The sequence below is a fragment of the Castor canadensis genome, chromosome 15 (assembly GCF_047511655.1).
Source record: "Castor canadensis chromosome 15, mCasCan1.hap1v2, whole genome shotgun sequence".
Lineage (NCBI taxonomy): Eukaryota > Metazoa > Chordata > Mammalia > Rodentia > Castoridae > Castor > Castor canadensis.
This window is the reverse complement of record NC_133400.1, coordinates 98935606-98948420: the sequence shown is the minus strand read 5'-3', so window position 1 is coordinate 98948420 and position 12815 is coordinate 98935606.

Below are 12815 nucleotides of genomic sequence, written 5' to 3'. Positions count from 1 at the left end.
GCAGATAACACCGTCTGTCTGAATAAGCAGTGTAAGCCTGACTGCCCCAGTGCAGGTGGACATCCTGGGCTCCATTCGACCACTGGGGATGCTTTCTTTGAATCTTGAAAGCTCGGGGTGTTTAGGAGACCCTCATGTAAATGCAGCCACCCTCAGGAGAGGGGCAACCTAAGCACTCACCAAGTGAAAGGACCCAGCTTGCTGATGATCAGGGAGCAGGAGGAAGAGGGCAGGTCAAAGAGCTGCAGGGAGGCTGGCAGAGAGAGACACTGCAGGAGGAAGTGGCAGCAGAGGGGTAGAGCACATGGCAGCTTTGTGACACTTGCTCTGATGACCCTCAGATCAGTCCTGGGATGTGTGCTTTGGCTCCTATGTATACTTATGTAACTCCAATATTAAATGAAGAAATGCCACCAGACTTCAGAGATGACACTCTCAGTCCGAGTGGAAAGTGGCTGTGTTTTGCTAATTCACCCCCAGCACACACTGAAGCTGACTGCAGCCACAAGGGCAGACCCATCTCAGCCAAAATCCTTTGGGGAACCAGGTCTTTGTGACCCAGAGTCGGTTGGTCAACACTGAGCTCCTGGAATTTAGTTCCCTTTAAAACCAAAGAGCTAAACTAGGATTGCAAATGAGCCCCAAGCTGACAGGACTATTATCGAGTTGTATGATAGAAAATGTCTTGGAATCCAAAATGGTAGACACCAATGAAGAGTAAGAACTACTAAGACTTCCATACTGTTCCAGCTTGCAAATGGGCCTGGCTTCTCCATAGGCCAGACAGGGTTGAATCTCAGAGATGTTCCCAGAAAGCCCAAGAGGATCCCAGGATGAAATTAGCTCAGTGGCCAAAAAGACCAAAGCACATAGCCATCAGCCAGAGCCATTGATCAAAGGACAAACCTCCTGTAGTAGTTGTACAGAAACACAGCACTGGCAAAAGCTTTAGAGCAAAGGGCAACAAGAAATGTAATTCATGGTCCAGAGAGTTGTTTTATCATGGCCATATGCCACAGAGCTAGTGCACACTCAGCCAGCTGCACCATCACAATGTATCCCCAACAGCTGGAATCTTCCAGAAACACACACACTCGACCACTCAGTGGGGCCATGTGTGCAGACCGTGAGCTAACTGAGAGCTATGGGGAAGGACAGCCAGACAAACAGCATTTCTGATTCTGCATTGGAGGGTTTCCATGTCATCCCAGAGGGTGGCATCTGCGGAGAGCCCTGTGTTTCATTTCTCCCCCAAGTTTCCGCTTTCTGTTGAGGGTAGAGGTGAGAAGAGAGGACTTGGGAAAGACAATGAAGAAGATAGGGTGGGTCCATTCCCGTTCCCCTTTTCCCATTCTTCTCCACCTTTGTCTCTTCTCGTCACCTGCCACACGTTCACGTGCTCAGTGACCGTGTTGAAAGGTGGTACTAGGTCGCTGGGGCTGCTGTCACAGAATACCACAGGCTGGTGGCGTACACACCAAGACCTCGTTTCCTCATAGCTCTGGAGCTTGGAAGTCCAGGATCAAGGTGTGGGCAGGTTCCTTCTGGGTCCTTCTGAGGTTCCTTCCTCCTTGGCTTATAGACAGCATCTTCTCCCTGTATCCCCGCAGTAATCACTCTGAGTGTGTCTGTGTCCTCTTCTTATAAGGAACGCAGTCAGATTGGATTAGGGCCACCTCATGACCAAATTTTAAATTGATTGCCACTTTAAAGACCCTATGCCCCAATAAGGTCACACCCTGAGATCCTGGGGGTCAAGACTTCCATTATAACAAAAGTGAAACAGAAGGATAGGTCAGCAAACATGTGCAAAGACCCTGCCATGTCTTGGCACTGTGCCAGACAGGAGAACTAAAAGACCAGAAGTCATGTGTCATTGTGATTTGAGTGACAAAATAACAGTCCTAGAACAAGTAAATGAAAAGCTGGTGGGTCAGTCAACAAACACTTAAAACTGTTCCTCCCCAAGCCAGGGGGCCTCAGCAAACAACACACAGAGTGCAGAAAAGCCAGCAACCCACTCCCACCACCATCTACAGCGGAGTCACAGAAGAATTAGGGACCAACTGGCCACGACTCCATACCCAGAGAAGCTTGTCACCTGCTCCCACCCAGAACAGAACCACCATGCAGAAAGGTGAAGTGAGGTGAAGTCTAGGCCTTTCACCTACCCTACAGTCGCCTGTGGCCCCAGGGAGCCCCCTCCTTGCCCCTACTCCATAGGCTCACAGCTGCCCCAAGCTGCAGAGCAGAACTGAAATCTCCCACAAACAGCACATCAGGTTAGCTGTGCAGAGAGCTGCTGGCCACAGGCCACAACCAGCTGCTGTGGGTGACAGCAGGGCTCTGTCCCTGGGATAATGTCACCCTGTGAAATGAGAGTGAAAGTTTCAACATCCTCAACTCTATCCGTTAAAGCAAGCTCTGTGCCAGGCCGGAAGCTGCACCCCCAGGTAAGGAAGTCCTAGGAGAGGAACAGAAAGCCAGCAGCGGGTCGTGCCTCACCCACGACACATTGCCTCCACGTCACGCCACTGTCATTACCTGCACTGTGATTGTTTACTTAATCTTCAAAGAGAGTTCCAGATGGGTGTTTGGTGACTAAATGGAGGTCAGAGTTCCTCTGACCTCAGTCACAGCCAGCAAGGGCAGGCCCGCTGACAGTCGCCTGATCTCTGCGCTGTGTGCAAACTTACAGCCTGTTCCTGTCCAATGTCTCTTTTAGGCTCCGCTGGCACCCTGGCCCTTGATCAGTTCCTGAACTGCCACCCCTCACCGCCCAAATGCACACACCGGCAGGCCTTCCCTGCACAGGCACTGCCTCGCTGTTACTTCCTAGCATATTCTCCGTCAAGTTCAAACACAGCCAAGTCATCACAGGCTCTTCATGGACCTCTGTCCTTCTAACAGAGCTGGCAGTGCAGCAGTGTCAGGTTGGTATTTCCTCTGCCCTAGGAGGGACTTTTATGGGGTTTTTATTTGGTTTCATTTTTGCCAGGCTTATGAGAATGGCTCTTCTGTTCATTCACTCACCACACCCATCCTCCAAGGCATCTGCTCAGCAATTCATACAGCTGCTGCCCCCCAGCTTGCACCCCCAAAATGGAGCTGAGAAAATCCCCATCCTCCTATGAGTTTTCAAATCAGAAAATAATGGCTGAGGACTGAAATGACCACGCCTCTCACTGCCGGGCCTGGGGGAAGCAGGGGGACCCTGTCTTTGTCCTGGGACTCAGGAAGTGTTCAGTGCCTAGGCTGGAGGCCTGACTTTCTTCTGTCCAGGATGGAAGCCCTTCTGTGCTCATCACAGTGCACAGATGTGAGTTGCCATCACTCAGCTCTGTCCCTACCACAACTGCAACAGAGCTGAGCTCACCTGGCCCCAGCAAATGCTATCGAGGCCCCCCGCTCTGTTACTTGGTCTTCTCAGTCCCTCTCTGGCAGGAAAGCCGCAGTGTGATATCCAAAGCCATACAATATCTGCCAGACAGAGCGAGTTCCTCAAAGAGGCTGACATTAGGGTTAGAGGAAGTTGAGGTGGGAGAAAAGGGAGCACCTGGTGGGTGGGTCCCTTGCAGGTCCTAGGTCACACAAAGCCCACTTTTTGAAGCATCAGCTGGTCTGACTTGCATTTCTCTCACACATGGCTAAGAGACTTCCTACTAAGTACAGGGTGACAGATGCTGGGTGTCCTGCCTGAGCTAAAGCAGCTGACCCTCAGCCCTGACCATGCCCTGGGGCTGGGGGTGGGAGGGATGGAGGGAAGGGAGAAGCAGAGAAGCCATGCTGGAAAAAGATAGGGCTAGCTGTCCAAGGGGACTCCAGTTTTTATCAGGTGAGCGTTCTTAGCGCCATGTGCTCTCCGGCAGAAGCACTGGCCTGGACAAGTGGAGTGCCTTTAGAATAGGTTTCGCGTGGCAGCAGTATCGATAACTTTGGACAGTCCACTGTGACTCTTCACGTAGGAGGTGCCATCCACACACCTGCCCTCTCCTGTGTCATCACTGGCCAAGAGGACAAGCAGAGTCCAGGACAATCATTCACCAGCCTCAGTGGGTCTTGAAACCAGCTGTCCCTCCAGAGACAAATCCCTAGGCAATATCCAGAACCTCAGGGCTGCAGTTACCTCTGTCCCCCGACCACAGGAGGCCTCAAGGCAGAAAAGTGGCCCACCCAGGAACAGCGCCCTAGGATCCAACTTAATCACCTCACTCATTCAAAGGAATATTGGTCAGAGCCTCCCTGCTGACCCAAGTTCAAAGTATCCAGCTAAAGCCACACAGTGTCCCCTGGCACCACCCTGAGAAAAGGACCCAGTCCTCAGTCAGAGGGGAAGCCAACAGTCCCTGACTCACCCTCCACTTCCTCCTCCTGTAGCAGCTCAGCCACAACCAGCAGCCACTTCCCAGGGACAAATCAGTGTCCACTGCTCGGAAAAGCTGATGCTGCTAGAGCAGCAGGGCCCCTTGTCCAAGCAGGGCCACCAGGCCTGATTTTACTGTGGCCCCCGCCCTCTGCATTTTCCAGAGAAACGCTGCATGGCTTACAACAGCCCCTACCATGTCCTGCACTGACCTTGGCTGTGTTATTTTTCACTTCCCTGTTCAGAGCCCAGCCACACTTTCCAAATGCCATGAATCATCACAACGGAGCAACGGCCAGGAAACCACTGCACGCCAGACCTGGACCGAGCAGCTCCCTCCCTGCTGCAGCCTCCCTGCCTGGCTGGTGACAGCAGGCCACAACAGAGATGTCTAGCAGAGATGCCCTTCCACACACTCAGCCTCCCTTCCATTGTCCCCCAGGGCTTCTGTTCCACCCTCACGCTAGGTCATGGGCAGCAATGGGCATCTTCCCAAACCTCTCTTGACTGCTTTAGCTGAAACAAAGCTGTTGTTTTCTAAACCCATGGTGGACTCGCTCAGGACCAAGGGTGGTTAGATCAGAGAAGAACGGTCTGAGAGGACAAGGGGCATCCTCTTGCAGCCTTGCAATTACAGAACAAATGTCAGCCCTGTCATTCAACCCCCTTTATGACCAGATCATGTGGGAGGCAATCCAACCAGCTTCAGCTATAAATCAATCAATGATGAAATGCTACGTCCTCAAAGAGCCATCAGACCCTTCTATGCTGGGTCTGTCTCCCTGCCTCTCTGAATAAGGTACATCTGGCCTCATGCCAGTCTTGACTTCACAAACAGCAACAAGGCCCTCTCAGGAGGTCATTACTTTTGCTATTTGACCAAAGACAGCCATGCAAAGAAACTGCTAATCAGGCTAACAGTAAAACATCAGTTTTAACTGATCAGGTTGGCCAAAACTTTAAATATTGACAGTGTGGCAGAGAGCAGGAAATGGCACCATGATGTTAAGTGTCACACTCTTCTCTGGAGGACCCTTCGGCACCTTACCTTTCAGGTATTTATTCTCAGGCGAACAACCTGGAGGAAAAAAAATGCAGAAAAATGTGAAGTACAAAGACAGTCGTCACAGTACAGGAAATATATACATTATAGTAATAATAAAGTTGAAACTATCTAGATGTGATCAAGCCAGTGAATTCTGGTACATTTAATACAATAGTACACAACTGTTAAAAATAATGTTGGAGGTGTACAGCCATCGCCACAGAAAAACATTCTCTGGGTCATTTTAATAGATGAAAATAGGACACGAGGCATGTCTAGCCATTTATGTGAGAATGTTGTGATTATGTGTGCCCAAGAGACACCTGGAAGTTTATCAAGTTATTTACTGGATCATCTCTACAGAGTGGGCTGGTTTTTACTTTCTTCTTCATATTTCCTGCATTTCTTAAAGTGTCTGCAATAAATAAGAAGCATTTCTCTGATTAGGAAAAATTTGTTTTCATTTTAAAAACAAAAGCAACACAAATTTGAAAGTGATGTGTTTCCCTGACAGGTAAGATCTATCTGTTACACATTCTCCTTTGAGCAGAAGATGTCTTTGCAGACACTGCTAGGACGCCTGGCTCTGGCTTGTTCTTCCAGAGCTCTGATGGGGGAAATTGCACATGTCCGCTCTGGATCAGGATGGCTGACCAGGGCCAAGGAATGGAGACTGCAGCACGACAAAATTTTCTCCTCAGATCCCAGATTTCGGAGCTTGGAATTAACTAAACTAACCACCCCAGATCTGTTTGGGTAGCCAAGCAGACTCAGATGTCTTGAAAACACGTAAATCACAACCCCTATCACCTCAGCTGCAGAAACAAATCCCAGACCTTCAGAGATCACAGAAATTTAAGCCAGACGGCTCCTGACGAAACCACACATTCCTCTCGCTGGACACTTAAGGGAAACCAAGCCCCAGAGAAGTGCAGTGACTTGCTCAAGTTCATTTGGCATAATGGTGACAGGGCTAAGAGGCTTGCATCTCTGGCCTGTAATCCAATTGATTTTGTTTATAACAGTGACAACCATTGCACTGGGCAGGGGTGGAGCCAAAGCAAATGTCTTTCACAGCTTCAAACACTGTTCTGAGGGGCCAAATATCCCACGTCAACCCACACCCATGGCAGAGAGGATGTAGTGACCTGGGCATTCCCAGCAAGGAGCTGGTACATTCTTCTGACAGAGGATGTGTATCTAGCTATTGTCATATTTGCAAAGAGGTCCCCTCACACAAATAAACTAAGATCTGATGGACTAGAACATGAGCTGACATGTTATTTTTAAAGATCCAGTGAGAAAATTGGAGGGAGGGACTTTGCAGGCAAAGTCTATCCCAACTACTCAACTCTACCCTTGTACTGTGATAGGAGACATTGGCCAAAGGTGAACAAGTGGACCTGTCCATGTTCCAATAAAACTTTATTGACCAAAACAATCTGTGGGTCAGATTTGACTCAGACAATTGTTTGCCAGATCTGACATCGGATTCTGTGGCCCGTCCATCAGGTGAACTGAAGAACAGCCATGTCTCTATCACGGAGGCAACCCTCACCCGCCAGGGACTACCAAGGAGAAGCACACAAAAGGAGCTTGTTCCACTTTTCCCTTAAACAACAATTCCTCAGATTCCTAATTGGAAACTTTCACACACGAGTTGGGGTTGCTGCAACTCATTTCCTGCCGCCTGCTTGCAGGGTATTTTCAGCAAAATCATGGTGCATGTGGAGGCTGCCCTTTGGCCTCTGTGGCTGTCTGCAGTGCACTTTCCTGACTCACCAGCACCTACACAGGCCGCTGGAGACTGCTGGCACATTCTTCCCTTTTCATGTAAAGCTCTGACTTCCTTGATAACTGAAGCCTAAAACAAGCTCTCAACTGAACACCACTAGGAATGATCTGGAGCAAAGAACTTCTTCAGGCCCCCACCTGCCCCAAAGGCCCTAGGAGGGGTGGATGGCCAGGACATCAACCTCGGCTCTTGTTCCACCCCAGAGTCAGTCCCCTCCCCATAGACCCCAGCCCACATGCAGTTCTGAGAAGTCTGCCTAACCTAATTAGGAAGGGAGGCAGAGAGGCTGAGCCTCACCCTTCCTAAGTTGCTGTGGCAAACAGGCAAGTGGGTTGGTCCTGATAGTGAGAGCAGGTGGAACGAGTGTGCTTGCTTCCATCTGTGGGGCTGGCAGTCAGAATCCCTTCTGCATGCTTTGGCACTAGGACATCCATAAGGGCCTCCCTTAGCTTTCTGTCCAAGGGAGGATGGGAGGTACAGCGGTGCCAAGGCTGGGCATGTTGAGCCCAGGGTCATGGCTTCCAGCCTTGGAGTCCAGTCCCCTGCCCTGCCTCCAGCCTTGGTCCCCAGCCTTCACCGAGCGAGCGGCTCCTGCTGAGACCCTTTCACACCTCCCGGAGGTTTCTGGAGAAGGACAGAGGGAGGTGCCCTTCCCTTCCTTTCTCCTGTTCTATCAGGACGTATTTCCCAGCCATCCCATGGAAAATCCCTGTGAAGCCACTTCCTGTTTGCATTTTGGTTTCCTTCCTTGTTGGTGTACCCTTTGACCTTTTGTCCTTTGTCCTGAAGCCCAAGCAGCTGCAGTAACTGGCAAGGGCAGGCCTGCAGCCCAGCCCTGCTCCTGCCTGTGTGTGCTGGAAGAAACAGTTTCTCCTGAGAGCCTGGACCTCTTCACCTCAAGATTTCTGCTTTGGGTTGCCCACGAGACGAGCAGGAGCGGACCCTGCTTCTCTCCTCTCTGCTGCTTGTCCCCACCGCCCAGGCCCTATACTCCCCTCACGTTTAGAAAGAGCAGACCCTGGCCAAGGGCACGTCTCTAAGCTTCTTCTCAGCCCTGCAGCCATGTCCAGCACAGTCTCTTTGCTTTGTTTATTCTGCACTTCACACCCAGGCAACAGCCAGATGCAGGGCAGGACCGGCCATGGGCATCCTGGCAGAATCACTAACATCACACCATGGCAAGGGTCTCTACAAGCTCACTGGAAACCCCAGGGCCCCACAACCTCCAATCAGCCCAGGGAGGGCTCACCACCCCCAGTTTGTGGGGAATTTCCCCACATCTGTTTGACACAGGCAAAGAAAAAGGAAGAAAAAAGGCCACCCCGTAAAGACAACTGCCTTGCAGCACCCACCATCAGGAGCAGCTTGGGCTGCAGCCCCTGGCGGCTGTCTATAGTGGGTTTTCCCAACTCACCTGCACACAACCTGCTGCAGACAGCCTGGCACAGTCTTCCCTTTTCACATGAAGTTTCAAGCCCGGTTTTTTCCTGGTTCACTGTCTCCTGGGCTGACCCTAGTAACACACTTAACCTCTCTGGGCCTCAACAGTGCTCTATGGAAGAGCCAGCCAAAGCTGTACAGAGTTGACCACAGCAGACCCTAGAATGAGACACTGACACTCTGGGGAACCAGCTAGGTGGCCCTCCAATCTAAGCTCCAGGAAAGGCCAAGCCTGTGCACCAGGACACAGCTCAAGTTTACTCACTGTCCAGTTCCCACGGGGGAAAGAGATCGGTTCATTCCATTAATAAGCAAAGGTCTAATTTTTCCACCTTCCATCATATAAACGTCAGAGCAGGGGGAGAAGGAAGCTTTGTAGTCATTCGAGAAACAGTGCCAGAATTTTAAGAAGTCAAGTGAATGTAAAATATTTGGTCCTCCAGGAAAAACCTCCAAATCGTCCTTCCTTAGGTTATCTGATGCTGGCCTCCCTGGACTGAGGCCTCCTGCTAATGTTACCTATGCTGAACGGTTAAGAACAGAGACTGAGGAAAAACAGCCTAGGTCCTTCCAGATTGCTGGTACCCATGAATGAGTTAAACCTCCGAACTTATACAGCCAAGGATGATGACGGGGGTGCATTTAAGTGGAGTCGCAGTGTAAAATTCAGAGCTCTGTTTAGACACCCATGTTTAAGGTAGCATGACTCAAAAATAGCCAGAAGGTGGAAGTCATCTAAATGTCCATTCACAGGGGAATAGATAAACAAAATGTGGTGTAGACAGCCAATGGAATATTATTCAGCCTTAAAAAGGGAAGTTCTGACACCTGCTACAGCATGGATGAACCTTGAGGACATTTTGCCAAGTGAGGTAAGCCAGAAGCAAAAGGGAAAATACTGTATGTTTTTGCCTAATGAGAACCAAAAATAGATTTGTAGAGCAGAAAGTAGAATGGTGGTTTCCTGGGCTAGGGAGGGAAATGAGGAGTTGTTGTTTAAAGTTACAGAGTTTCGATTTTGCAAAACGAAAAAGTTCGAGAGATGGTTGGTGGGGAGTATGAGTGTACTTGACACTCCTGAACTGTATGCTTAGAAATGCTCACGATGGTAAATTTTGTGGGATCGATTTTTTTACCACAATGAAGAATGATTTTATATTAAAAATAATTTCAGACCTCTGAATAAAGAATACCGACTGACTCTGGCTTCTCCTTTTTTTAACATTTTCACACAGACTCTGCTCCAAGCACCATCCATTGATTGTGAATTTATTTGGAGCCCACACGTGGCCATGTTTCCACATACCCATTTCTCTGTTTCAGCACAAAGCCAGGGGTCCCACCTCCATCCCACATCTGTGGGGGAGAGAAAGGGCAACTCAGCCACATTTGACTGGTGGAAGAACCAAGCTTATGGGGGTAAAGTAACCCACTCAAGGCTGCACAGTTCAGAAACTGCAACCAGCCAAAAGTCCCTGGTGGAGGTGAACAACAACAACAACAACAAAAAACTGAATAAATAATTTGTCTGTGGAGAGCTTAGGAAGCCCCAGCACCGACATTCCAAAATGAGGTCTAAAATCCAAGCCACGTAGACAGCCGGAAGGACTTCATGCTCCCTCGTACACGTGGATGTGAAGTGGGCTGGGCTCTCTGCTGACTCTGGGATTCTTTTCACCTCCTGGTCTCCCTGAGATCCTGGTCTCCCCTGAGCACTGGGAAGAGGAGGAGGTGGGATATAGACACTCAGCAATTACAAAATGGGAGGGGTGCAGAGATGTAAGAGGGGCCCCGGTGGGGCCAGCAGCTGAGGCCTAGGCAGGTGGGCACAAGCCAGGAGCAGCTGTGCATGGCATGTCCAAAGGCCCAGGACACAGAGAACCTGGTGCCCAGCAGAGAGCAGCCCTCTGTCTCCCCCAGCCCATCTTCCCTCAACCCTGGATTGTTTCCCTCTCCCATGAATATGCTTCTCCACCTCCCCCCTAAACCTCCTTCCCAGGACCCCCTCATCTGCCTCGGTCACTCCTTTGTATTTGTTTCCTAGGGCCGTGCTAACAACGCACCACACACTGGGCAGCTGAAACCAGTTTTTTGTCTCACAGTCTGGAGACTGAAGTCCAAGTTCAAGGTGTCCGTAGGGCTGGCCCCCGGTGAGACCACAGCGGGAGTCTGATCCAGGGCCCTGTCCTGGCTTCTGGTGACCGCAGGCCTTCCTGGACTTGTAGACAGCTGCCATCTCCCTCTGATCACGTCTCAGTGTTCAAAATCCCCTTTTATGAGATGGCTGGATATTGGGTGTTGCATCGGGTCTCAGCCTGCTAACTTCATCTTAGCTCAACCATCTACAAAGACTCTGCTTCCAAACAGGGTCCCAATCACAGGCACCGACACATTACATCTTCCACTTTTTTTTTTGTAGTACTGGGGTTTGAACTCAGGACCTTGAACTTGCTAGGCAGGCACTCTGCCACTTGAGCCGTGCCCCCAGCCCTTTTTGCTCTGGTTATTTTGGAGGTAGGATTTTATTTTTTTCCCAGGTTGGCCTGGACTGCAATCCTCCCTATTTTAAGTTCCCTATCATATCTGGGATGACAGCCGCACACCACCACGTCCAGCTGTTGGTGAAGACCGGGTCTCATGAATTTTTTTCCCAGGCTGCCTGGAACCTCAGTCCTCCCAATCTCAGCTAGAATTATAAGCATAAGCAACCACACCCGACTCAGACCTTCAACATCTTCTGAAGGGACACAATTCAATCCATAATACACAGCATTTCTTTGCTTTCCTTTATAGCAAAAAGCCTTTAAAAGAGTCGTCTACACTCAGAGAGCCAACCTAGGGCAAAGTGTCCTCATCCAGTGCTCTTAAATGCCACCTCTTTCCAATAATCCTGACATTTGCATCTCCAACCCAGGCCTCACCTAGCACAACAGACTCACCCAGTCATCACTTCAGTAAATTCAAAAGGCCCTTGCCAGTCCTCTCCCCACAGCAAAGATGGTTTAACCTCCGAGTCTGTGGCAAACCCTGCCACTCTCCCCTCCCTTCTTTCCTGGATCGTGGAAGGAACCTCCTGGTTTCTCCCTACCGTTCATGAGCTCGTTCCCTGCATGGCAGACAGGTGAAGGTTTTAAAACTCAGATCAAATCCACCCTCTGTGCCCACCTAAACCATCCTATCATCTGCAGAATAAAAGCCAAATTCTTGGCCATGGCTAGCCAGAACTACCTGTCAGCAACCTAGCTCACCTAGCTACCAATCTCTCTGCATGCAGCACCTAGCTCTCACCACACCTGGTTTCCTATTGTTCCTCAAACACTCCAAGCTCGTTCCTAGCACAGGGCCTTTGCACATACTTCTCCCTCTCAGCTGCAGTGCTCCATCCTCGACTGCAGAGGTTTCAATATTGCATCCCCAGAGAGGTCTCAGACCACCTATCCTAATTCTCACCCCCCACACACACATCACTATATGCAATGTAGCTGTCAATTTATTTGCTTATGACCTGTCACAAGTCTAGAACGTGAGCTCTAGGACCAAGAGGACTGGTCTGGCTTACTGCAGTGTCCCCAGGGCCTAAAAGTAAGCCATCCCCCTTCTGAGGGGGTGACTTAGGTGGTAGAGCTCCTGCCTTGCATGCTCAAAGCCCTGAGTTCAATCCCCAGTACCACAAAAATAAATGCATAAAATAAAACCTTTCTCTTAGAGCCAATGGGAAGTGCATCTTACAGGGTCACGCGGTCTCATTCTGAGCGTTCCTTCTGGTTGCTGTGCACAGAGGAGCCTGGAAGCAGAGTGAATCCCCAGGTGAGAGGCGGTGTGCAGTCAGAGCAGAGATTCGGGGCTGTCTGATAACCTGGAGAGTTCTGGGGTGAGGTGTTTTTTAATTCAATTCCTCTGGGGCTGAGGCAAGTCAGAGGGCCTCGATGGGCCTCAGTTTCCTCCTGTGCTAACCCATGATGGTTAATTCCTCCTCTAGAGTCCATTTGAGGATTAAGGGACACCATGCTTACCGTGCCACAGGTGGTAACTGGTACACAGCCTGTGGTCAGCTCACATCAGCCATCACCTTTCCTACATAAATGACAAGACTTGGACATTAACGGGGGCGAGGCCCAGTGCTGCCAAGATTGGGGGTGAATGGTGGTGTGGTTTATGAAATGGGAGGGAGG